Genomic DNA, 26,343 nt, shown 5'->3' on the forward strand with positions numbered 1-26,343 from the left:
CCAACCCTTCTAGGGCTCAAGGGCTTTGACTGTTATTGCGGTTTAGTGTGTGTGTGTTTACCCATCAATGGACTGGCAACCATTCCAGGAATTGTTCCTGCCTTGCACTTTTTTCTTGGTGGAATAGACTCTTATTGGGAGCTCAGAACTGAACTGACTCAAAATGGATGAACTTCCTCTCCTATGGGTTCCAGACAGGAAGGGGTGGGTCCTGAAGGGCATGGAGTGGCCATTAAACTTCTGTTCTGCAGAAGGAAGAACAGAGAAGCCATTACAGCAAACAGCGCCTTCCAGTGGATAATTGCCATCAAACCAGAGCCCTTAAGCTGCCTGCCATATGCGCACACACACATGTTAATAAATGTTGTTGATTTTGTGTGCCAGTCTTTGAAAATAAAAGAGGAAGAGGTTCACTTAAGTGAGTCCATTGTGGAAAGGATTTAAAGTGCTTACCTGACAATGTTCAACCATTAAGACTTGAAAAGCCTGCTTTGCCGAAAAACAAATCAAAACAAGGGATGCATGCCAGCCTGGCTGCTATCACCTGATATGATCTCCTTTGTCGTGGTACGCAGAGGGGATACCAGCAGTCACCAAGTCGCATCAGATTCTCAGACCCTCTAAATAGAGATGACCTTTGGGAAGGTTATCCTGGCAGCACTGGATGTAAAGTGGGCACCATGAACAGACAGGGCACCAGTGCACCTCAGGGTTCAGTGACACGCATGGCCAATTTGTAATTGTCAATTAACCCAACACACACACATGCCACACACACACAGATCCACACACACGCACACATGCACACACACACACGCACACATATGTACATACACACACACATGTGTCTTTAGGGATGTGAGAGGACATTTCACTTAAATCAAGTGCAGACTTCACTCAGACCGAATTCAAGCCCAGAATGCTGAATCTGCAAGGTGGCAGCAGTGCCGCCATGCCATCCTGGGAGCAGAATATGAATGTATAAAAGCATCAGAGGTGAAAGGGTGTGGTTGACTTGGCACCGCAGGAAGGCTGGACACCATCACACACAATACCCCCAGTGCACTTTACGTTGCACTCTGTGGTAAGGCTCTGCATTTCAAATCCACTTTTATGTAAAACACAATCCTGTTTTTGTTTGCATTTTTTTGATGTGCCAAGATCCTGCCACTGGCACAACAAACGGCTTCTATTTATGTGCCATGGAATAAGATCTGCTGCAGGCAAGGGTACACCCTTTACACACATTTAGACACCAAATGAATGTAACGCACCGGGGCAGTGCCCTCACTCCTTTGTCTCTTTCTGGAGGCTCCTCTGAGGACTTTGGACCAGAGCAGTAGGTGGAGGTCCTTCAGTGGATTGGCCCGCAGTGCCCTTCAGAGTTCATGAATTATTTGATTTTGCTTGTCATGACATTGAATTGGCATTGAAGAAACTTTGAAAATATAAAATTGTGTTTGCCGACCGGTGAAATTCAAATCTTTACCACGTACAGTGGATTCAGAAAGTCTTCAGGGGTCATGGGGGGCAGGGTTGGAGCCTCTTCTGGCAGCACTGGGTGCAATGCTGGATGACATTCCAGTGCAAGACCAAACTCATCTAATCCCAGATCATCTGTGCCACCATCTCTGACCTTGGCATCACTGCAACTACCCTCAGGGTTCCTGAGTCCTATCACTTGGGCAGAGCCTGGCAAGGAGAGACATTAACAGTTGTCTCCAGCTGGGAGCGCTTGCTCCGGGGATTGTGTTCTTACTGTAATTAAATGCAGAACAGACTTGAGACTTATAGACACTGTGACGGACGGCCGGGGTCCTTTCTCAGCCGGGAGGCCGTTGTAAAGGAAGGACCAGGGGAGCAAATGTGCGCAGTTTATGGTCAGTTGGCGAGACGGTAAAAGGCCTATAATGATTTAGCAGACTCTGAGATTGTGAGAAAGAAGTCTGATGAGACAAACCTTCAACTCTTTGGGCAGAACTTCAAGGACTATGTCTGGTGATACTCATCGCCTGCCTAATGTCATTGCTGTGCTGAAGGATGGTGGTGGCAGCACCATGCAATGGGGGTGCACGGACAGGAAGACTGGTCAAAATTGAGGGATGGATGGATGAGTGGAGGTCCTTGAAGTTAAACCTGCTCCAGAGTTCACACCACCTTAGACTGCACACTTCATGACAATAGTGACCTGAAGCATACAACCAAGACAATGCTGGAGTGACTTTGAGACAAGTCTGCGAGTATCTTTGAGTGACCCTACCAAAGCCCAGATGTAACCCCCATCTAACCCTAATCCCCATGGAACAAGTGTGGGACGTCCAATGACAATGACAAAAGGGGCATCTCCAAGGACAGAGTTCAGAAGGACATTCATTGTCCAAAAGGACCTGAAGATGGCAATTTACAATTGCTCCCCATCCAATTGAATGAAACTTGAGAGGACCAGCCGGAAAGAATGGAATCGACTGCCCATGAACTTCCCAAATTCAGGTATGCAAAGCTTGTAGAGACCAAAGAAGACTCAAAGCTGTTCACTACATGGCACCCACTGTAGGTGCTGCCCCTGATCCAAAGGAAAAAAAAATGTCATTGGTGGGTGACCTTTCCTATCAATGCCATGTGCCACTGTGCACTAAGGACTATGTGACCTGGTGGAAGGAGTGTAGTATGCTGTGTTAATACTTAGGGGGTTTCTCCACCCCTTACTAGAGTGTATGTGCACAATATGGACAAAAGAATTGGGATGTCCGACCATTACACCAACAGGGACTTTAATGACATGGCATTCAAATCCAATCTTAACAATTTTCCACTTACCTTTCCTGTCAATAGTTCTTGAGCGTGTTGTAGCCTCCCAGCTCACCAATTACTTAACCATTAATAACTTGATGGAACCCTTTCAGTCAGCTTTCAGGGCACAGCACAGCTGTGAAACTGCTCTGCTACGGGTAAGCAATGATTTGCTTATGGCAGCAGACTCTGGACAAACCAGCATATTAATTCTGTTAGACCTCAGAGCAGCATTTGACACTCGGGTCAGACATGACATTCTACTGTCCAGAACGGAGAACATGCTGGGTATCTCTGGCACTGCCCTCCAGTGGTTCAAGAGTTTGTTAGTCACAGCAGGTCCAGCTCAGCGCCAGTCACACAAGGAGCTCCTCAGGGCTCTGTCCTCAGCCCTCTTCTCTTCTGTATTTATATGCTTCCCCTTGGCCATATTATTCGTAGCTATGGACTGGGCTATCCTTTTTATGCACATGACACTCAACTCTAATTCAATGTTAAAAGTGAAACTTCATCAGAGCTTTCTCAGCTCACAACCTGCCTCAGTGAAATTAAAACCTGGATGGAGCAGAACTCTTTAAAATGAAATTGCAACAAAACTGAACTCGTGCAAATTGGGACTAAAGTGCAACTTAATAAAATGAGCTCCTTCCCAGTCCATCTTGGTGGTGATCTCATCAGACCTGCCTCTACTGCAAAGAATCTCGGTGTCATTTTTGATTCCTACCTTTCTTACTCCTCCCACATAAATCACATTAAGAAACTTACGCTCCTTCCTCTCCTTTTCTAATGCTGAGAAACTTGTCCCTGCTTTTATCACATCCCGCATCGATTATTTTAACTCACTGCTGGCAGGTGCCCCTTCTAATCTTATATCACAGCTCCAGCTTATTCAAAACTCAGCAGCAGCGAGCACATCACACCCATCCTGCTCCGTCTTCACTGGCTCCCTGTGTCTTACAGAATAAAATATAAAATCCTACTAATAACCTACAAAGCCTTAAATAACCTCGTGCCAAACTACATCAGTGACCTTCTCCATCACGATGTGCCTGTCCGCCCACTAAGGTCCTCCGATTCTGGCAATCTTGTTGTGCCCCACACTAATCTACACTCCATGGGTGACAGCAGGGCCTTCAGCTGTATAGCACCCGACTCTAGAATGACCTACCGAAATTAATCAGGTCAGCTGACTCCATGAATTCCTTTAAAAAACAACTCCAAACTCATCTGTTCAGGAAGGCTTTAAGCTCTACTTGACTTTATTTCCCTTCTCTCAGTTTACCTTCATGTCAAGATGCTCATGTCACCTGTGTGTGTGTGCGACCATCAGTTATGTTGTCTGTTAGACTTTTTCTCTGAATTCACTGTCTTACTCTTCTTTATTTATTTGGTTTGTACAATGTTATATGCTGTATACCCTGCCGTTCTTTCTTACAGTATATTCTGTAAGTGCCTTGAGCATGGGGTTAGGGCAGTGTTTCTCAAATAGGGGGGGGCGCGTGGCTCCGTCAAGGGGGGCGTGTTTGACCTCGGGGAACATGCTTTTTTATTTTTCTTTTAATTTTTTTTTGAATTTAGGATGCACTTTAAATCTTTTCTGTTACATTTAATAAAGCTATTCTTTGTTGTAAATTGGTCCATATTTCTTTCTTTTTTTATTCTCTTATACGTTAATAAGGATACAGTGTTATGCAGAGGTGTACTTATAACAATTTTATAGACAAATGATACTATTTATAGTCGCGCGAGATGTTTTCTTCTTCCTAGGGGGGGGCATGACAGAAAATAATTGAGAAGCACTGGGTTAGGGTTAGGTTTAAGGTAGGGGATTATAGCCTTTAGGCCAAATCAATGCACGGCTACACAGTTTTTACTTATAACACTAATTATTTTATGGGAGCTCATTACTCTGTCAGATACTTAAATTGGTCTATCAAGACCTTTATCACCACGTTCCCTAACTCTATGTTACTATATTCTTTTAAATTTAAACTATTGCATACAACATCTTAATAGTATTTTTAACAATGGCCCATAATATTAATTATTTATACAAAACCATTGATCACCTCCAAAACAATTAAATTCCTAATATCCAAAATAGTAATATTCAGGAGACTCAAAAAGAAAATTACAACCAGTTCCCTAAGACCAAACCACCAGGTACCTAATACACAATATTTTACGACCCTACAATCAATCCATGTAACGGTCCTATTAAACTGCCCCTTCTTTATTCAATATCTGTCCTAAAACAGCTCACATACCACCACATGTAACACAACAAAAATAAATACTCTTTGCATAGTATTACGCCAGACAACACTATCTTAACATCAGGGCCCCTCATCAATTGAGGTTAATATAAGAATTTAGGTGAGGGAGAGACCCTCAAAAAATCCAATAACTCATACCACAGTGACATGCCGGATAACACTATCTTTAACATAAGGGCTTTAACCTCACTGTGGTTAAGTTTAGAATTGGACGGGGGCTAGTCCCTCTAAAACAAAGGAAAAGAAAAAGACAACCCTTCAACAGTATCCAGCCTAATGTTACTAACTTAACATCAGGGCTCTTAAAGATACTGACGTTAAGTTAAGGAAAGATCCTCATAGACAAAGAAACCAACCATGATGCCAACATTAAACTATCATATTAAGAAGTGCTATCTTAACCTTAGGGCCTTTTTAATACTATGCCTATTTAACCCAAAAATGATTTTGATCTTATGAGGTTGTCCCAAATTAGGCTTATCAACCTCAAATCCTTAAACAACCACAAACACCTTTGAAAGAAGACTGGAAATATTGCTCAATCTTAGCCTTAGGGTTCCAATCAATAAATCTATTTTTTTAAAAAGGAAACCCTTCCAACCTCTCCCAAAACACCACACATTACTTCTAGGGAAAAGAAAGGGACAATAATTCCATTTTTAATTCCCTATTCACCCTATCAGTAACCCATTCCACAAACTAACAACAAATACCACCAATTAAAAAAACTATATATTTCAATCAAGCAACACCGGGTTAGGGTTAGGGTTAGGGTTTTATAAATAAAATGTATTATTATTATTATTATAGACTTTAATATAGAGTTGGAAACATACCGACCCCTAGCCTTCCCCACCCCTATTGCAGCTATAACAGCTTCCACTTTTCTTGGAAGGCTTTCTTCAAATTTTGGAGTGTGCCAGTGGGAATTTGTGTCAATTCATTCAACATTTATCAATCAATCAACATTTATTTATAGAGCACATATTCATACAAAAAAATGTAGCTCAAAGTGCTTTACAAAATGAAGAATAGAAAAATAGAAGACACAATAAAAAATAAACATAAGTCAACATTAATTAACATAGAATAAGTAAGGTCCGATGGCCAGGGTGGACAGAAAAAAAAAAACTCCAAAAGCTGGAGAAAAATAAATAAAATCTGTAGGGGTTCCAGACCACGAGACCGCCCAGTCCCCTCTGTAGACTATTTATGAGGTCAGGTACTGATGTTGGATGAGTAGGCCTGCCTCACAATCTCCATTCCAGTTCACCCAAAAGGTGTCTGATGGTGTTGATGTGGGCTCTGTGTGGGCCCTCAAGTTCTTCCACACCAAACTCATCCCATCATGTCTTTATGGACCTTGCATTTGTGCACTGGGGCACAGTTGTGCTGGAATAAAAAAGGGCATTCCCCAAAGTTGGAAGCATAGTGTTGTCCAAAATGTCTTGGTGTGCTGAAGCATTAGGAATGCCCTGCACTGGAAGTAAAGGGTCTGGCCCAAACCCTGAAAAACAGCCCCCTACTGTTATTCCTCCTCCACCAAACATCACAGTTGGCACAATGCAGTCAGGCAGGTAAAGTTCTACTGGCATACACCAAACCCAGATTTGCCCATCTCACTGCCAAAGAAGTGACGTTCGTAACTCCATAGAAGATGTTTCCACCACTCCATCCGACACTTGGTAATGTAAGCCCTGCTTGCAGCTGCTCAGCCATGGAAACCCGCTCCATGAAGCTCTTGCCACGCAGTGGAAATTTGGAACTCTTCAGCGATGGAATCAGCAGAGCGTTGGTGACTTTTACCCATCATGCACCTTAGCAGTCGTTGACCCCGCTCTGTGACTTTATGTTGTCTTCCACTTCGTGGCTGGGTTGCTGTTGTTCCTAAACGCTTCCACTTTTCAATAAGACCACTTACAGTTGTCCAGCAGCGATGAAATTTTAATGAACCGTCTTATTGCAAAGGTGGCTTCTCATCACAGTGCCACACTTGAAGTCACTCAGCTCATTTGGTTTCACAAACGTTTGTAAGTGGTAGAGATGGGAACATGATACCGAAGCGTCAAAGCTTGTGTCCCTCGATCTGAAACATAGTGAGTTGAATCACTGTGTCGGAGGTCGTGTCGAAACACCGCTGTCATGTGACACGTGACGTTTGAAGAGTCACACGTCATCAGTGCTTCACAGCGCACTTTATTGGTTTGACGGCCTTTCGGCAGTTTGACAGCTTTGGCGCTAAATGAACAGGTAGCCTATAATAAAATGCATCATTCTCATTCAACAGTGTTGGGTTGTGAAGAGAGAGATGTGGAGAGCTTTGGTGACAGATGGCGACTAACAGCGGAAAAAATTGAAATAGTATAAATGGACAAGGACCTTAGCAGAATAAAATGAACACAGACTACTTTTCTGACCCTTTATACAGGTAACATGAGACTGAAGCTTTGAGTGAGTGCTGCTCCTTCACTTGCGCTCCTGAGAGCTTGCCTTGACCACAGTTAACCACCAGATGTCGCTGTTCATACTGGGGCTGAGGCTTCAAAGCTTCGAATCTTTTTCGGCACAAATAGAAAGAAAGCCTCAAAGCTCCACGAGACTTCATTTTCCCATCACTAGTAAATGGAGACTGCATAGTAAGGTGCCTGATTGTATACACCTGTGGCAACGGGGCTGCCTGAAACCCCTGAATTCAATCATTAAGAGGTGGGTCACAGTACTTTTTCCCATATTGTGTACATGTGGCAGTATCAAGAGTCTGAAGCTAGTTTGGTTAACCAAGAGACTGACAGCAAGCTGCACAGTGAAGGTGAAAGACCCCATGCGTATTGTCAGTTACACCCATAGACGTATATAGATAGACGGCGCATTCACTGTGTTGTCCAGTTGACACGTCGACGTCACATTGCGAGTGGCAAAAGTGCCATTTAAAAGAATACAGGTAGACATGGAAACCGAAACGTTTAAAACAGTATCGTTCACATGCAACAGATTTTGGCGAATCATTTAAAAGCAATTATTTATATCGATCTATACACTAATAATGGCAATTATTAAATAATAATTATTATCATTAAATAATTCCTCCCATATAAGTAACATTTCTCGGACTGCCTTCTTCCATCTCATTTCTAGACTTCATCCTGTTCTTACACAACACAGTACTGAAGTATCGGCCAATGCCCGAGTCACCTCACGTATAGATTACTGTAATGCTGTTCTATCTGGCATCCCACAAATACGTATCCATCGCTTACAACTTCTTCAAAATTCTGCTGCCAGGATGATAACCTGCTGCTCTAAATCCACTGCACATATCACACCAATTGTCTCTCAACTTCACTGGCTCCCTGTTCACTACACAATACAATACTAAACACCGCTCTGAACATTTAAAGCTCTCCACACCTCACTGATCTCCTCCAGACTGACACTCCTCTCGCTCACTCAGATCCTCATCTGCAGCTCGACTTTCTGTACCTCACGTCAGACTCAGTGCTATGGCAGCTCGAGCGTCTCTCATTGTGCTCCTCAACTGTTGAATTCTCTTCCCTCTCATATCCGTCAGCTCGATTCAATAACACATTTTAAAACTGCCCTCATGACGTATCTTTTCAAACTGGCATACCAATTGTGAATTTTGCACTGTCACTGCCAGTTATCTTTGTTTGTTTGCTAATTATTGCTTTTTGATTTATCATTCTCTTGTTTTAATTTTACTAATCCATCCATCCATTTTCTAACCCACTGAATCCGAATACAGGGGTCTGCTGGAGCCAATCCCAGCCAACACAGGGCACAAGGCAGGAACCAATCCTGGGTAGGGTGCCAACCCACCGCAGGACACACACAAACACACCCACACACCAAGCACACACTAGGGCCAATTTAGAATCGCCAATCCACCTAACCTGCATGTCTTTGGATTGTGGGACGAAACCGGAGCGCCCGGAGGAAACCCACGCAGACACGGGAGAACATGCAACCTCCACACAGGGAGGACCCGGGAAGCGAACCCGGGTCTCCTAACTGCGAGGCAGCAGCACCACCGTGCCGCCCGTTAATGACTAATGACTAATGATGTTTAATTTTATTGTAAGGTGAACTTGAGTGCTAAGATTATAAAACATGGCCAAATATAACCAAAGCAATTGTTCAGCCTTACTTATGAAATGTAATCCCCTGGGATCTCGTTTGGAGCGTACAGCGGTTTGTACAATCATAAGCAGCACATTATCCATTACTTCACTCCACAGCAGTGCCACTCGCAATATGGCGGCGACGTTGACGTATGATGCTGCTGGTCATGTGGAGTCTAAGAATTCTATGTCTACGGTTACACCGTCACAGCAGCAGAAGCGACAGGGCCAACATTTTACAAGGCAGGATGAGCTGAACGATTAAGCAAATGTAGGCAAGTGCCTTGGGCTCCAAAATAGTGCACGGTCCCATTATAAAATGTATTTAAAAGTCTATTCTTTGTTTATATGAATCTTATTAAACTTGCAGCTCTAGCTATTATTCTCAATGGCCTTCTGTCAATGTGGAATTCCCCCCCTTCAGCCCAGACTACAATGGACTATTCCGAGTTACCGCCTCACTTGGAAAGTGAAGTCTGAAAGACTCGAAGAAAAGACGCTTGTAGTGTAGCCGGATCAGTCACATGCCGGTATGTTCTACCAAAATACAATAAACAAGTTAATTACTAGAAAAAAAAAAAACAAAGTTACCCAAGCGGAGCAGAAAAATGAAAACAAGGAAGAATGCAAAAAAAAAACAAAAAGTTGCTTAGATCCCAAAAGGTAATTTCTGTTTTCTTGCAATAAGCTGCAGCTTGGTTCTAGATCTTCTTCTTTTTTTTTTTAGTGGGCCTTTTTAAAATGTTACAGCAAATGCATTCACCAAAGTGAAACGAAAGCAGGTGAACAAGGTACTGTCAAACACCCACCACCAACCGCGACATCCACTTCTGTTGGGAATAATGAGTGCACCGCCTCGTACAAGCAGGGGATGGGCAAAGGAACTGACCAGGGGGCACTGGTGCAAACAGCCCACCAGCCATCCATCCAACACGCTATATCCTAACTACAGGGTCATGGGGGGCAAACAGCCCATGTATTTTTAATATTCCGTACCTAATGAAGTGCTCGTTACAAAATGATGCAGCAGTTTATATGCTAAATTTACCATAAAAAAAAAACTGTCAGCTGTAATTGTGATGTCAAAAATAAAGTAGCGCAGTGGTAGCGCTGCTGCCTCACAGTTAGGAGACTCAGGTTCACTTCCCGGGTCCTCCCAGCGTGGAGTTTGCATGTTCTCCCCGTGTCTGCGTGGGTTTCCTCCCAAAGACATGTGTCGTGGTGAAAAATCTTCGTCACCAGAAGGTTTTTTACCTAAAATAAATGCTATTAGGAGTCTCAGGATAGTCAAACAGAGGTTATAGTTTTATTGCAATAAAATAACACAAAAACCAACAAGGACTCAACCCAATACGGCCAAATTGAGCTGAGCCCTGATACAGCAATTGAAGTTTTTAGAACAATTTCTTATCATTTTGACCTCATTCGATTAGCTCATTCTGCATCTGGTTTTACTGTCCATTATTCCTCTGGGTGTCTGTTTGGCTTATTTTAATTGGTCTAAGACTGGGTGGATGGCTTCCTCTTACCATCTTTGGGCTTTTCTTATGTCATTTCCTATCTTTTCTGACCTCGCTCGAATGAGCTCTTTTGCTCATTCTCCTCTGACTCCCTTCTACTCCTGTACGGCCGAACCTTGAGTTCCCATGGGAATCCTTATTATCTCCTTACTTTACTATCACTGGCCCCCTCGTGGTATTTTTTTTATTTTTCTATGCTGTACTTATTTTCTCTAACTGGCCAAGGCTTCAATTCCATATATGGGTTTCCTCTCATCATTTCCTTTCTTAAACCTTCCAAACTTTTTTATAATGGTGGCCTGAAGCTTAATCTTTAATGAAAAAGAAATACAGTATGTGCTTTCATTTAATCATTGCTTGGCATGCTTGATTTGTTTTAATTTCTATACTAAAGTTAATTTCTAATATATCCTTCTAATATTTTTGCTAATGCCTGAATTTACTAAGATTTTCTTTTCATGAATTATGTCAGCGTGACCCTGCTTACAGCAAAAGCCTTTGGTTTTCTTTCTGTTGCTTTCCCAATCCAGCTGGCTTCTTCACGTGCCTTCCAGAGCCATCTTCTCTGTGTTATCGCTTCCTTAGCTTCCTAGTCTCGGACACAGGTGTTCTCAAACTCTTATCCTGTTCTAAGTTGTTTTTTATGCATCAGTCTCTGTTCTTTTTCCTATACAGTGGTGTGAAAAACTATTTGCCCCCTTCCTGATTTCTTATTCTTTTGCATGTTTGTCACTCAAAATGTTTCTGATCATCAAACACATTTAACCATTAGTCAAATATAACACAAGTAAACACAAAATGCAGTTTTTAAATGATGGGTTTTATTATTTAGGGAGAAAAAAAAATCCAAACCTACATGCCCTGTGTGAAAAAGTAATTGCCCCCTGAACCTAATAACTGGTTGGGCCACCCTTAGCAGCAATAACTGCAATCAAGCGTTTGCGATAACTTGCAATGAGTCTTTTACAGCACTCTGGAGGAATTTTGGCCCACTCATCTTTGCAGAATTGTTGTAATTCAGCTTTATTTGAGGGTTTTCTAGCATGAACCGCCTTTTTAAGGTCATGCCATAGCATCTCAATTGGATTCAGGTCAGGACTTTGACTAGGCCACTCCAAAGTCTTCATTTTGTTTTTCTTCAGCCATTCAGAGGTGGATTTGCTGGTGTGTTTTGGGTCATTGTCCTGTTGCAGCACCCAAGATCGCTTCAGCTTGAGTTGACGAACAGATGGCCGGACATTCTCCTTCAGGATTTTTTGGTAGACAATAGAATTCATGGTTCCATCTATCACAGCAAGCCTTCCAGGTCCTGAAGCAGCAAAACAACCCCAGACCATCACACTACCACCACCATATTTTACTGTTGGTATGATGTTCTTTTTCTGAAATGCTGTGTTCCTTTTACGCCAGATGTAACGGGACATTTGCCTTCCAAAAAGTTCAACTTTTGTCTCATTAGTCCACAAGGTATTTTCCCAAAAGTCTTGGCAATCATTGAGATGTTTCTTAGCAAAATTGAGACGAGCCCTAATGTTCTTTTTGCTTAACAGTGGTTTGCGTCTTGGAAATCTGCCATGCAGGCCGTTTTTGCCCAGTCTCTTTCTTATGGTGGAGTCGTGAACACTGACCTTAATTGAGGCAAGTGAGGCCTGCAGTTCTTTAGACGTTGTCCTGGGGTCTTTTGTGACCTCTCGGATGAGTCGTCTCTGCGCTCTTGGGGTAATTTTGGTCGGCCGGCCACTCCTGGGAAGGTTCACCACTGTTCCATGTTTTTGCCATTTGTGGATAATGGCTCTCACTGTGGTTCGCTGGAGTCCCAAAGCTTTAGAAATGGCTTTATAACCTTTACCAGACTGATAGATCTCAATTACTTCTGTTCTCATTTGTTCCTGAATTTCTTTGGATCTTGGCATGATGTCTAGCTTTTGAGGTGCTTTTGGTCTACTTCTCGGTGTCAGGCAGCTCCTATTGAAGTTATTTCTTGATTGAAACAGGTGTGGCAGTAATCAGGCCTGGGGGTGGCTACGGAAATTGAACTCAGGTGTGATACACCACAGTTAGGTGATTTTTTAACAAGGGGGCAATTACTTTTTCACACAGGGCCAAGTAGGTTTGGATTTTTTTCTCCCTAAATAATAAAAACCATAATTTAAAAGCTGCATTTTGTGTTTACTTGTGTTATATTTGACTAATGGTTAAATGTGTTTGATGATCAGAAACATTTTGTGTGACAAACATGCAAAAGAATAAGAAATCAGGAAGGGGGCAAATAGTTTTTCACACCACTGTACGTCCTCAAGCTGGTAATTTCTGCTGTAAGCTTAAAAATAATGCAATATAACTGATTTTTTAGTTAGCTGTTTGCTTGACCTATTTTATTTGCGTAACATTCTAATGTATGCCTAATCTAACATTTTAGAAGCTTTTCATTACTTTTTATGGCTCTTTATGTTAATTTGCTATTCTCTATGCTAATAAAAAATTTTCCTTCTATACATGCAGGTTAGGTGAATTGGCGATCCTAAATTGTCCCTAGTGTGTGCTTAGTGTGTGTGTGTGTGCCCTACAGTGGACTGGTGCCCTGCCCGCGGTTTGTTTCCTGCCTTGCGCCCTGTGTTGGCTGGGATTGGCTCCAGCAGACCCCTGTGACCCTGTGTTAGGATATAGCGGGTTAGAAAATGACTGACAGACTGACTAAAAGGTAAAGTACCACTTCCGGTTAACGGAAACAGCCCAAACTTAGATAGAAATCTATGTTTTGTACCCGATACTCATATTCAAAATTTGGTTGACCTACACAAAAGCGTACTCAAAAATATCATGTTTACACGCACGCGCACACACCCATATATTTCCAAAAATTGTATTTTCAGACTCGGGGAGTTCTAAAACGTCAAGATTCATCAAACTCTCGAAATAGAATTTTTGGACAATTCCAATATTTTCCTTATTCTTTATATACGAGAAAATCAGGGAGGTTTAAAGTGTCGAGATTCGTCAAAATCTCAACATCGAATCTTTGGATAATTACAATATTTTCGCTATAATTCGTATAAAGTAAAAACTGGCAACTGTGGCCGCCACAATTGTAGCGCCAAAAACAGGTTGAAAGTATTTTTAAGTCAACAGTAGGCAGTAAAAAAATAAATTTTACATTTATGGTAAAACAGGCAGCGAGCGTGATTACCAAAAACGGTACAATGTAAAAAAAAAAATAATTTATCGCAAATAACTGCCAGAATTTTAAGCTTAAAAATAAGGTGACAGTATTGTTAGGTTTACGGGACATTGTAAAGGAAAAATGTTACATTTACGGTAGAAACTGGCAGCTGCGGTTGCCAGAATTTTACCATTAAAAATAGGGTGAGTGTTCTGCCCCACATGTTGTTAGCTGTTATTTGTTGAGCTGTAACCCCACAACCACCCAACCGTCATTTAGTAACACACCTGTCAGTAGGCGGAGTTGATTTAAAAGATGCCGTGGAGAAGCTGCACTCCGATTTGCGGTGTGAATACTGTCAGCCAAGTCGCCCCAAGATCCTCCCTTTGATCCCTGGCACGAACGCCCCTTTACTTATAGGTGAGGAGCAATATTCTGCGGTCCCTCCCACGCCGTGCCATAGGATCCTTCTTTGATCTGCGAGACCAGAACGTTCCTTAACTCCGATGTCTTAACGATTCTCTTGCAGTCAGTCGTGACGTGGATTCGCCTTTTTACTTTTCTGCCTCACTCGACGCTCTCAGTGCAATGCGGCCGCAGAGAGTTTAAACAACTCGGCACATGCGCATAAAAACGACAGGGGACGAGCTTTTCTTGAATGCTTTTACTGGACGTACCTCGTTGTAAACTGAAATATATACAAAAGAAACATACAGGTATTTACAGGTGTAGAACCAAAGACAATAAATAATAATTCACAAAGCGATACATAGCCGGCAGTATACATCGAACAATAAAGCTTTAAAAGACACTTAGAAGGCGAGTGATTTCAACAGGTTTGATCAAGACAAAGAGACGCACATAGAACAGAGGGTTCAGATTGCTGCCTACCACAACCAACCAGACCCAGGGGTCTATATACCCTAAAGATGCGTTTCGGACGTGACCGAAACAAGAGATAAAGGGGTGCCTACGTGAGACACGTGGGGCGTATTGTATTCAAATGTTTATTATGTGGCCGACATGCTTTACGTGAGTTTCATAGACTTTTATAGCACCATTGTTAGTGTGGGACGTCAAAATGAAATAAATAAATAAATGCGTAAATAAATAAAAGTACTGTGAAATGTGAGCATAAATAAATAAATGTGTCATGAAATTAGAGCCTTAATAAATAAATATGTCATGAAATGAGAGCATAAATAAATAAATGTGTCACGAAATATGTTTTTCGTTGCTTATTTATTTATTTCATTTTGTCCGTAACATTCCTGCAAACCGTCATGAAATACGGCTTGAAATAAAACTGTCACTTTCACTCGTCAAAGTTGAGAGGGTGGGCTCTAACACGCCCTCTAGTTACTGATTGGTGAATCGATAGCACAAGACTTAATTAGAAAAATGCTTACTACTGCCGATGAAATGGATTCTGCCGAAGATATTACGTATTTCAGAGAGAGTATTGAAGATTTATCGGAAGAAATTACAATGTTGGTGGCCCTTTTATACTCCGATATAGATGAAACTGTTTTTGAAATTATCGAAGAACAGGTGGAACGGACTCTACTACACTCCAGTTCAGGTGATGCAGTTCGCTGCTCTGGACGTCCATCCTTTGACATTCCAGCTGAGTCAATAGAACACCTTCTGTTATGCGGTTTAAAAGTACGACAGATTGCAGATCAATATGATGTATCAGAGAAGACGATCACAAGGCGAATGAGCCAGTTTGATATACGGTAAGCTGCAACGGCTGTATTAGTTTAGGTACTTTGAAATGGAATGCTCAAAGCAGCTCCACCTAATATTTTGAACTGAACAACTTTACCACTGATCAGAGCTGTACAGTTGTTTGAAAAAGTAGCTGCGAATATGCAACTGACTTTCTACTCGTAAAACAAGGGTCAAATACTCAGTTCTAAAAGGGCCGCCAACATTGTTTCTTCCGATAAATCTTCCATTCTCTCTCTGAAATACGTAATATCTTCGGCAGAATCCATTTAATCGGCAGTAGTAAGCATTTTTCTAATTAAGTCTTGTGCTATCGATTCACCAATCAGTAACTAGAGGGCGTGTTAGAGCCCACCCTCTCAACTTTGACGAGTGAAAGTGACAGTTTTATTTCAAGCCGCATTTCATGACGGTTTGCAGGAATGTTACGGACAAAATTAAATAAATAAATAAGCAACGAAAAACATATTTCGTGACACATTTATTTATGCTCTCATTTCATGACATATTTATTTATTTATGCTCACATTTCTCAGTACTTTTATTTATTTACGCATTTATTTATTTATTTCATTTTGTCCGAAATATTCCCCCATAGGGACGTGACTGACAGGTGTGTTAATAAAGGACCAGATGAAGGGAAAGCACAGCTCAACATATAACAGCTAACAGCTAACAACATGGGGCAGAACTGTGAGTCTATGGTATAATTTCATAGCAACTGTTCTTTCTTTACAGCTCATTTCAATAGAAATGAACGTTTAACCATAAACTGAAATCCATGCACTGCAATAAATATGCCAATCTTTAAACCCGCAGAAAATGTCATTAAAAGAACAAACCAGTACGCAGTTTATATAAATACAATGACATTAATCAATAGCAAACACGTTAGATTTAATTTTATGCGCATGAAGTTACGGCACGTTGTCCGGTGGAGAAGTAAAGTTTGCTTTTGTGGTGTACAGTGCAGTACAGGTTGCTAGTTTATTGAAAACAACCCACCATAAATCCGCCTCCATAACCTCAAAAAACCTTTAGCACTCTGTGGAAAAAATGCAGTTAACTCTGTTTAACTACCCAGAAATATGCAGAGCTATGCGGTTCACACAGAGCGATATTGTTCAAAGGGGGCGTTTCCGTATGCAAATATTGTAACCGCATGCAAATTTAGAAATCGTTGCTAAGAAAAGGTTTAAGTCCTGGAAAATCGCACAAACTGGTTTTACCTCGGGTGCACATTAATTAACAGTAATACTGAAGAAACAGTTACATAAAGCAAATACAGGGTGACACAGAAAAGCGGGACCTTCTGAAAAACCTAATAAAAATAGAGGAAATCTAACAAAAAAAAAATATATATATATATTTATTGACAGCAATTGAACCACTACAACTTGCCTTTAAAGAGACAGTAATCCAAATTATCAATGTCTGAAAATTACGTCCTGTAGATGGCGTCCTCCTGTACGTATGCATTCTTCCAATCTGCTGTTGAGGTTCCCCATTGATCGCTGCAACATCTCAGCTGGGATACCACGAATTTCGTCTTGAATTCTTTGTTTCAGTTCATTCAGTGTCCTTGGCCGAGTCGTGTAGACCCGACTCTTAAGGTAGCCCCACAAGAAAAAATCACAAACGGACAAATCCGGTGATCTTGAGGGCCAGGGAATGTCACCGAATCTTGAGATGACATGGTTACCGAACAATTCTCGCACAGCTGCCATTGATTGCCTTGCAATTGATTACTAAATTACTAAATGGCGAGACTGTTTACAGCTCAAAGTCCCTGTTCCGCAGTGCTGCCAACTGTACATGGCTGCCACTGCGCATTTCAATAGTTCCCGTTTTTCTGTGTCACCCTGTACATGTGATCATTTTGAGTTAAGTTAACGTAAGGTCAATGTTTAAAGTTAGAGAACAAATATTCATGGTCGCCATGTGACTGCGTATTAGAGCAAACTGCACACGGTCAACAAACAGTAACTTTTCTTTAAACAGCTTGGTTCAGTAAAATGGAATGAACGATTTCCTTTCTGGTGGCCTTATCTCACTGATTACCGCTTTTCACAGAAAAAGAATATATTTACTGCGGTGGGCTGGCACCCTGCCCGGTGTTTGTTTCCTGCCTTGTGCCCTATGTTGGCTGGCATTGGCTCCAGCAGACCCCCGTGACCCTGTAGTTAGGATGCAGCGGGTTGGATAATGGATGGATGAAGAATATATTTAGTATTAGCAACGTAAAAAAATATACAGTATTGGTCTGTACATTTCATTTCAGTGCCTACTTAAACAAACAACGCAGAAACAACGCTTTACATTTTACAGCTGTTTGCCGTCGCTTTACATTGTAAAATTAACAGCAATTTTTTTTTTTTTACAATGATGGCAAATTACCAAAGCGTTGCCATCCAAAGAAACCGAAGCTCGCTTCACAGGGATAGTCTGCAGGGGGATAACTGTCTGTGTTTAAAGCTCGTTGCATGCCGTTGTCTTGTATGCTCATTTTAAAAGAATCTGAGTTTGCGCAGAGTGATTTATGGACGATGGATGTCGTTTGGCAGCGGCACCCAGACAGCGGTGTTACTGTGGCTCTGTGCGTAAGCAGTGCCAGTGCCTGGTTATTTTGCGCTCTTGGCCAAATATATTACTGCGCTAACCGACTGTTCGCTAGCTGTGCCTTACGACCTAGGATTCCTCCCGGCCACCTCCATTATGATCTGCGCCCATAGCGAATGCCTAATTCACCTTGGTTCAATGGTGGCTCATCGAACCGTTAATCTTTATCGAAATGTGCGTCTGCGCGTGCGCAGTATACGTTTAACAGTCAATTATTACGTTTCTTAAATAAATTAATTAAAACAGACCCTGCTAAAATTATTATTTTTCGTTTAGGACATTAGGAGCAAATGTATCCAATGTCTTAATCCAATGCATTTTCCTATTTTAATCTTTGCTTTTTTGTTTGTTTTGTTGTTTTATTTGTTTTTTTCCAGCATTGTTGTAATTGTAAGCCAAGCACAATTGGTATGTGCAAAATTAGAAAAACGAATCCAGCTGATGGTGAGCTATGCCATAAAAATGCTCTGTTCAGTTCGGTGTTTTCACTTTTAAACGTGTAAATATTTGCATGTGTATCTTATTTCAACAAGGCAGCACAACATTTACATTGTGTGTAAATTAGTAAAGTGCTCAAAAAAATTAAAGGAATCCTTTGAAAACCCATCAGATCTCAATGGGAAAAAAAAAATCCTGCTGTCTCTCTCTACTGCTATATGGACTGATATGGTGATGTGTGAGGAACGGAAGGATGGAAAAGAAAATGATCAACCGACAGAGGGACACCCCGAAAATCAAAGGGAAACAAATGATGATGCAGGTAGGTAGGCAGGCAAGTCCATTATGCCAAAATTTACAGCAAATCATACTCAGTAGTTTGTATGCCCCCAGCCCCCCCACCCCCATGCCAGATAACATCCTAATGAGATGATGGATGGTGTCCTGGGGGATCTCCTCCCAGATCTGGACCAGGGCATCACTGAGCTCCTGGACAGGCTGAGGTATCTGATGGACCCAAACGTAATGTCCCACCCAGAGGTCTTCTTTTGGATTGAGGCCAGGCGAGTGAGCAGTGGGAACAGTCAATGGTATCAATTCCTTCATCCTCTCGCCACATGAGGCTGGACATTGTCATACACCAGGAGGAACCCAGGAGCCCCTGCACCAGCATAGGGTCTGATAATGGGGCCAAGGATATCATCCCGTTATCTAATGGCAGTCAAGCTGCCGTTGTCTAGCCTGTAGAGGTCTGTGCGTCCCTCCATGGATATGCCTCCCCAGACTGACCATCACTGGCCCACCACCAAACCAGTCATACTGAATGATGTCACAGGCAGCTTCTCCAGACCCTTTCACATCTGTCACATGTGCTCAGGGTGAACCTGCTGTCATCTGTGAAAAGCACACAACGCCTGCCAGTGGTGGACCTGCCAATTCTGATATTCTATGGCAAACGCCAATCGAGCTCCACGGTGCCCACTAGAGGACGTTGAGCCCTCAGGCCACCCTCATGAAGTCTGTTTCTGATTGTTTGGTCAGAGACTTTCACACCAGTGGTCGGCCTGCCTGCTGGAGGTCATTTTAGCTCTGCCAGTACTCATCCTATTCCTCCTTTGCCCAAAGGAGCAGATACTGGTGGGTCTTGCTGATGGGTTAAGGACCTTCTACGAGTGGTCCTTTCCAGCCCTCCTCGAGTAGCCTGCCTGTGTGTCTCCTGGAATCTCCTCCTTGCCCTTGAGACTGTGCTGGGAGACACGGCAAACCTTCTGGCAGTGGCAAATGGTATTGATATTTAGACGGATTTTGGGGTCCCCCGATACCGAAAACATCAATACCTCCATGATTGTGACCTCCCCAACCAAAACTTATTGTCTATTAGGGCAAAAGCTTTAGATTTGTCAAATTTCCCTCTCCGGTTTTCGACGGATCTTAGGGTCCCCGATACCAAAAACATCAATATCTCAATGATGGGTGTATGTGCGTGTGTGTGTGTGTGTGTGTCACAGTCTCTTGAGGATAGCCCAGAGCTTAAACAGCTAGATGGAAAAATGCCAAACTCCAAACTTAAGCCTGTTACGAGATCACGATGTGCTGATTAAACTGATCAAATTGATACATCAAGAGATACAGTGGTGTGAAAAACTATTTGCCCCCTTCCTGATTTCTTATTCTTTTGCATGTTTGTCACTCAAAATGTTTCTGATCATCAAACACATTTAACCATTAGTCAAATATAACACAAGTAAACACAAAATGCAGTTTTTAAATGATGGTTTTTATTATTTAGGGAGAAAAAAATCCAAACCTACATGCCCTGTGTGAAAAAGTAATTGCCCCCTGAACCTAATAACTGGTTGGGCCACCCTTAGCAGCAATAACTGCAATCAAGCATTTGCGATAACTTGCAATGAGTCTTTTACAGCACTCTGGAGGAATTTTGGCCCACTCATCTTTGCAGAATTGTTGTAATTCAGCTTTATTTGAGGGTTTTCTAGCATGAACCGCCTTTTTAAGGTCATGCCATAGCATCTCAATTGGATTCAGGTCAGGACTTTAACAAGGCCACTCCAAAGTCTTCATTTTGTTTTTCTTCAGCCATTCAGAGGTGGATTTGCTGGTGTGTTTTGGGTCATTGTCCTGTTGCAGCACCCAAGATCGCTTCAGCTTGAGTTGACCAACAGATGGCCGGACATTCTCCTTCAGGATTTTTGGTAGACAGTAGAATTCATGGTTCCATCTATCACAGCAAGCCTTCCAGGTCCTGAAGCAGCAAAACAACCCCAGACCATCACACTACCACCACCATATTTTACTGTTGGTATGATGTTCTTTTTCTGAAATGCTGTGTTCCTTTTACACCAGATGTAACGGGACATTTGCCTTCCAAAAAGTTCAACTTTTGTCTCATCAGTCCACAAGGTATTTTCCCAAAAGTCTTGGCAATCATTGAGATGTTTCTTAGCAAAATTGAGACGAGCCCTAATGTTCTTTTGCTTAACAGTGGTTTGTGTCTTGGAAATCTGCCATGCAGGCCGTTTTTGCCCAGTCTCTTTCTTATGGTGGAGTCGTGAACACTGACCTTAATTGAGGCAAGTGAGGCCTGCAGTTCTTTAGACGTTGTCCTGGGGTCTTTTGTGACCTCTCGGATGAGTCGTCTCTGCGCTCTTGGGGTAATTTTGGTCGGACGGCCACTCCTGGGAAGGTTCACCACTGTTCCATGTTTTTGCCATTTGTGGGTAATGGCTCTCACTGTGGTTCGCTGGAGTCCCAAAGCTTTAGAAATGGCTTTATAACCTTTACCAGACTGATAGATCTCAATGACTTCTGTTCTCATTTGTTCCTGAATTTCTTTGGATCTTGGCATGATGTCTAGCTTTTGAGGTGCTTTTGGTCTACTTCTCTGTGTCAGGCAGCTCCTATTGAAGTGATTTCTTGATTGAAACAGGTGTGGCAGTAATCAGGCCTGGGGGTGGCTACGGAAATTGAACTCAGGTGTGATACACCACAGTTAGGTTATTTTTGAACAAGGGGGCAATTACTTTTTCACACAGGGCCATGTAGGTTTGGATTTTTTTCTCCCTAAATAATAAAAACCATCATTTAAAAACTGCATTTTGTGTTTACTTGTGTTATATTTGACTAATGGTTACATGTGTTTGATGATCAGAAACATTTTGTGTGACAAACATGCAAAAGAATAAGAAATCAGGAAGGGGGCAAATAGTTTTTCATACCACTGTAAGCCTCAAATCTCATAATTCTGCAATGAATTCTGAATTCTTCTTGTCAATTGCTATCATAATGACCTATTTTATGATGAGAAAGATCAGCATCAGAGCGGTAAGTAATGACAGAGATGTTAGGGAATAGTCTGGGTAACTTCATTCCTGGGGTACAAACCCGACTGATGCTCACATCTGATTATTTTTTTTTTAACATAATAAAAATGGCTATTTTAAAGTTTCTGTTCCAGTATCTGCTTCATAATGTGAGGTTCATTACCTGCCATCGGTTGCCTGTGCTCCTTATTCATAATGTAAGGGATGGCACTCCCTGTGGGAGACACTATAACAAAAAGACAGTTCCCTTTTTTTGCTTTGCGCCCTCCCCAACCACAACGTATCGTCTATTAGGGTGAAAGCTTTAGATTTGTCAAAAATTTTCATTCTCCAGTTTTTGACAGATCTTAGGGTCCCCCGACACTGAAAACATCGATATGTCATTGATGGGTGTTCATGTGTGTGTCACCGTTTCTCGAGGACAGTCTACAGCTAAAAATGGCTGGATGGGAAAACACCAGTTTAAAGTTTAAACCCGTTAGGAGATAAAGATTTGCTGATTAAATCGTGCAAGACAAAGCGGGCACTCGAGAGGTACCCACAAATACCGTAATTCTGTAATTAATGTTGAACTCTTTTCATCAATTGCTACTGTAATGACCTGTTTTATGATAGAAAGATCAGCATCAGAGTGGTAAATAATGACTGAAATGTTACAGAAGAGTTCAGGTAACTTGGTTCTGGGGGCTCAAACCCTACTGACGCTCACGTCCATTTTTTTTTAACATAATAAAAAATTGTTATTTTAAAGCTTCACTTCCAGCATTTGCCTTGTTACGTGAGTTGGCTTTGCCTGCCAGGGCTCATATTGTAACTGGGTGCCTGAGCTTCATATTCAAAGAGTCAGAGATGGCGCTCCTGGGAAAGACGCTTTATAAAATTTTCCAGATTTTTAGTTTTTTTTTTTTGGATTGTTTAAAAGTTTCTGTTCCGGTATCTGCCTTGTTATGTGAGATTCGTTACCTGCCGTTGGTTGCCTGTGCTCCTTATTCATAGTGTAAGGGATGGCACTCCCTGTGGGGGACGCTATAACAAAGAATGCTCCCATTTTTTGCTTTGCGCCCTCCCCAACTATAACTTATCATCTATTAGGGTGAAAGCTTTAGATTTGTCAAAAATGTAGTTCTCAGGTTTTTGACGGATCTGAGGATCCCCGATACCCGAAACCTCAATATCTCAATGATGGGTGTTTGTGTGTGTGTCACCGTTTCTTGACGATGGTCTTGAGCTAAAAATGGCTGTACGGAAAAACTTAAACTGGTTATGAGATGACGATGTGCTGATTAAATCGTGCAAGAGAAAGACACACTCGAGAGGAACCCTCAAATCCCAAAATTCTGAAGTCTTCTCGTCAATTGCTATCATAATGACCTGTTTTATGATGAGAAAGATCAGCAGCAGAGCGGTAAGTAATGACGGAAATGTTAGGGAGTAGTTTTGGGTAAGTTGGTTTCTGAAGTACAAACCCTACTGACCTCCATCCATCCATTATCAAACCCGCTGAATCCGAATACAGGGTCCCGGGGGTCTGCTGGAGCCAATCCCAGCCAACACAGGGCACAAGGCAGGAACCAATCCTCGGCAGGGTGCCAACCCACCGCAGGACACACACAAACACACCAAGCACACACTAGGGCCAATTTAGAATCACCAATCCACCTAACCTGCATGTCTTTGGATTATGGGAGGAAACCGGAGCGCCCGGAGGAAACCCACGCAGACACGGGGAGAACATGCAAACTCCACGCAGGGAGGACCGGGGAAGCGAACCCAGGCACCTAACTGTGAGGCAGCAGCGCTACCACTGCGCCACCGTGCCGCCCCCCTACTGACCTTCACGTCTGAATTCGTTTTTTTAACATAACAAAAATGGCGATTTTAAAGTTTCATTTCCAGTATCTGCCTTGTTATGTGAGATGCCTTTCCTGCCAGGGCCCATGTTGTAACTGGGTGCCTGTGCTTCATATTCAAAGAGTCGGGGACGGCACTCCCTGTGAAAGACGCTTTATAAAATTTTGTTGATTTTTAGTTGGTTTTTTTTTTTGCATCGTTTATAAGGTTCAGCTCCAGAATTTCCCGTGTTATTTGAGATTCTTTACCTGACGGGTTCTCCGAGTGTAATCTCTTTATTTAAAGCATAAAGGATGGCATTCACTGTCACTAATGCATATAAAACAAAGGCTCAGTTCTGAAAGATGACTTACCACGTGAGACTGGTGGGACTCAGGCTCTAGTTTGGTAATCTCTGTCAAAGGCGCTATATAAACTTTTTTTTTTATTATTTTTTAATGGAGCGTGTCAGGGTTCAGACTCCCACTCCTGATTTTAAACGTCTCCCTAACGTTGCGGACTGTGCTGGTGCTCCTCTGGCACACCCGGGGCACACACCCGGCGTCACAAGAGTTAACAGGATATGCAGGCTTTACTGTATTACAGAAATCTTGAATTGCATCCCAGCATCCCATTCAACTGTAGAACATTAAAAAAAAAAAACTCCAAAATGAATCCATTAAACCTTAGTCAGGTTTGAAAGAAAAAAAAATAAATAAAAATAGACAAACAGACCAAGCCCTCTGTTTTGGCAGTTTATGTTTTCTAAGAATAACCTGAAAATGGCTTTGCTTCACAACAAACCCCCACAGTCAAATACCTTCCACCAAACAGGTAGGACCAGCACAGGTATGTAGACAATCAGCAGAAGAACAATGAGGGCGTGTCAAGCCCACTTTACTGCACACCTGAGCCTTTTGTTACACATAGAAAGCCCTGGAAGAAAAGAGGAACGGGCACGGAAGTGGCACCTGTTTGAGGCTTTGCCTGCTGTCTTCTTCTGCAAGCAAACTAAAATAAGAGGGAGCCCGGTGAGAAGGTGTGTGTGTGGGCGGGTTCATCTTCCCCTTTATATGAACTATTTGTCAGATTTTGGGGGGTGGGGTTTAATATCGACCACTTAAATGATGATGCGACATAACATACAGTGGGATGCAAAAGTTTGGGCAACCTTGTTAATAGTCATTATTTTCCTGTATAAATCGTTGGTTGTTACGATAAAAAATGTCAGTTAAATATATCATATAGGAGACACACACAGTGATATTTGAGAAGTGAAATGAAGTTTATTGGATTTACAGAAAGTGTGCAGTAATTGTTCAAACAAAATCAGGCAGGTGCATAAATTTGGGCACCGTTGTCATTTTATTGATTCCCAAACTTTTAGAACTAATTATTGGAACTCCAATTGGCTTGGTAAGCTCAGTGACCCCTGACCTACATACACAGGTGAATCCGAGTATTTAAGGGGGTCAATTGTAAGTTTCCCTCCTCCTTTAATTTTCTCTGAAGAGTAGCAACATGGGGGTCACAAAACAACTCTCAAATGACCTGAAGACAAAGATTGTTCACCATCATGGTTTAGGGGAAGGATACAGAAAGCTGTCCCAGAGATTGAAGCTGTCTGTTTCCACAGTTAGGAACATATTGAGGAAATGGAAGACCACAGGCTCAGTTCAAGTTAAGGCTCAAAGTGGCAGACCAAGAAAGATTTCGGATAGACAGAAGCGACAAATGGTGAGAACAGTCAGAGTCAACCCACAGACCAGCACCAAAGACCTACAACATCATCTTGCAGCAGATGGAGTCACTGGGCATCGTTCAACCATTCGGCGCACTTTACACAAGGAGATGCTGTATGCGAGAGTGATGAAGAGGAAGCACAAACAGAGCCGCTTGAGGTCTGCTCAAGCACATTTGGACAAGCCAGCTTCATTTTGGAATAAGGTGCTGTGGACTGATGAAACTAAAATGGAGTTATTTGGGCATAACAAGGGGCGTTATGCATGGAGGAAAAAGAACACAGCATTCCAAGAACAACACCTGCTACCTACAGTCAAATATGGTGGTGGTTCCATCATGCTGTGGGGCTGTGTGGCCAGTGCAGGGACTGGGAATCTTGTCAAAGTTGAGGGACGCATGGATTCCACTCAGTATCAGCAGATTCTGGAGACCAATGTCCAGGAATCAGTGACAAAGCTGAAGCTGTGCCGGGGCTGGATCTTTCAACAAGACAACGACCGGAAACACTGCTCAAAATCCACTAAGGCATTCATGCAGAGGAACAAGTACAACGTTCTGGAATGGCCATCTCAGTCCCCAGACCTGAATAGAATTGAAAATCTGTGGTGTGAGTTAAAGAGAGCTGTCCATGCTCGGAAGCCATCAAACCTGAATGAACTAGAGATGTTTTGTAAAGAGGAATGGTCCAAAATACCTTCAACCACAATCCAGACTCTCATTGGAACCTACAGGAAGCGTTTAGAGGCTGGAATTTCT

The sequence above is a fragment of the Polypterus senegalus genome, chromosome 3 (assembly GCF_016835505.1).
Source record: "Polypterus senegalus isolate Bchr_013 chromosome 3, ASM1683550v1, whole genome shotgun sequence".
Classification (NCBI taxonomy): domain Eukaryota; kingdom Metazoa; phylum Chordata; class Cladistia; order Polypteriformes; family Polypteridae; genus Polypterus; species Polypterus senegalus.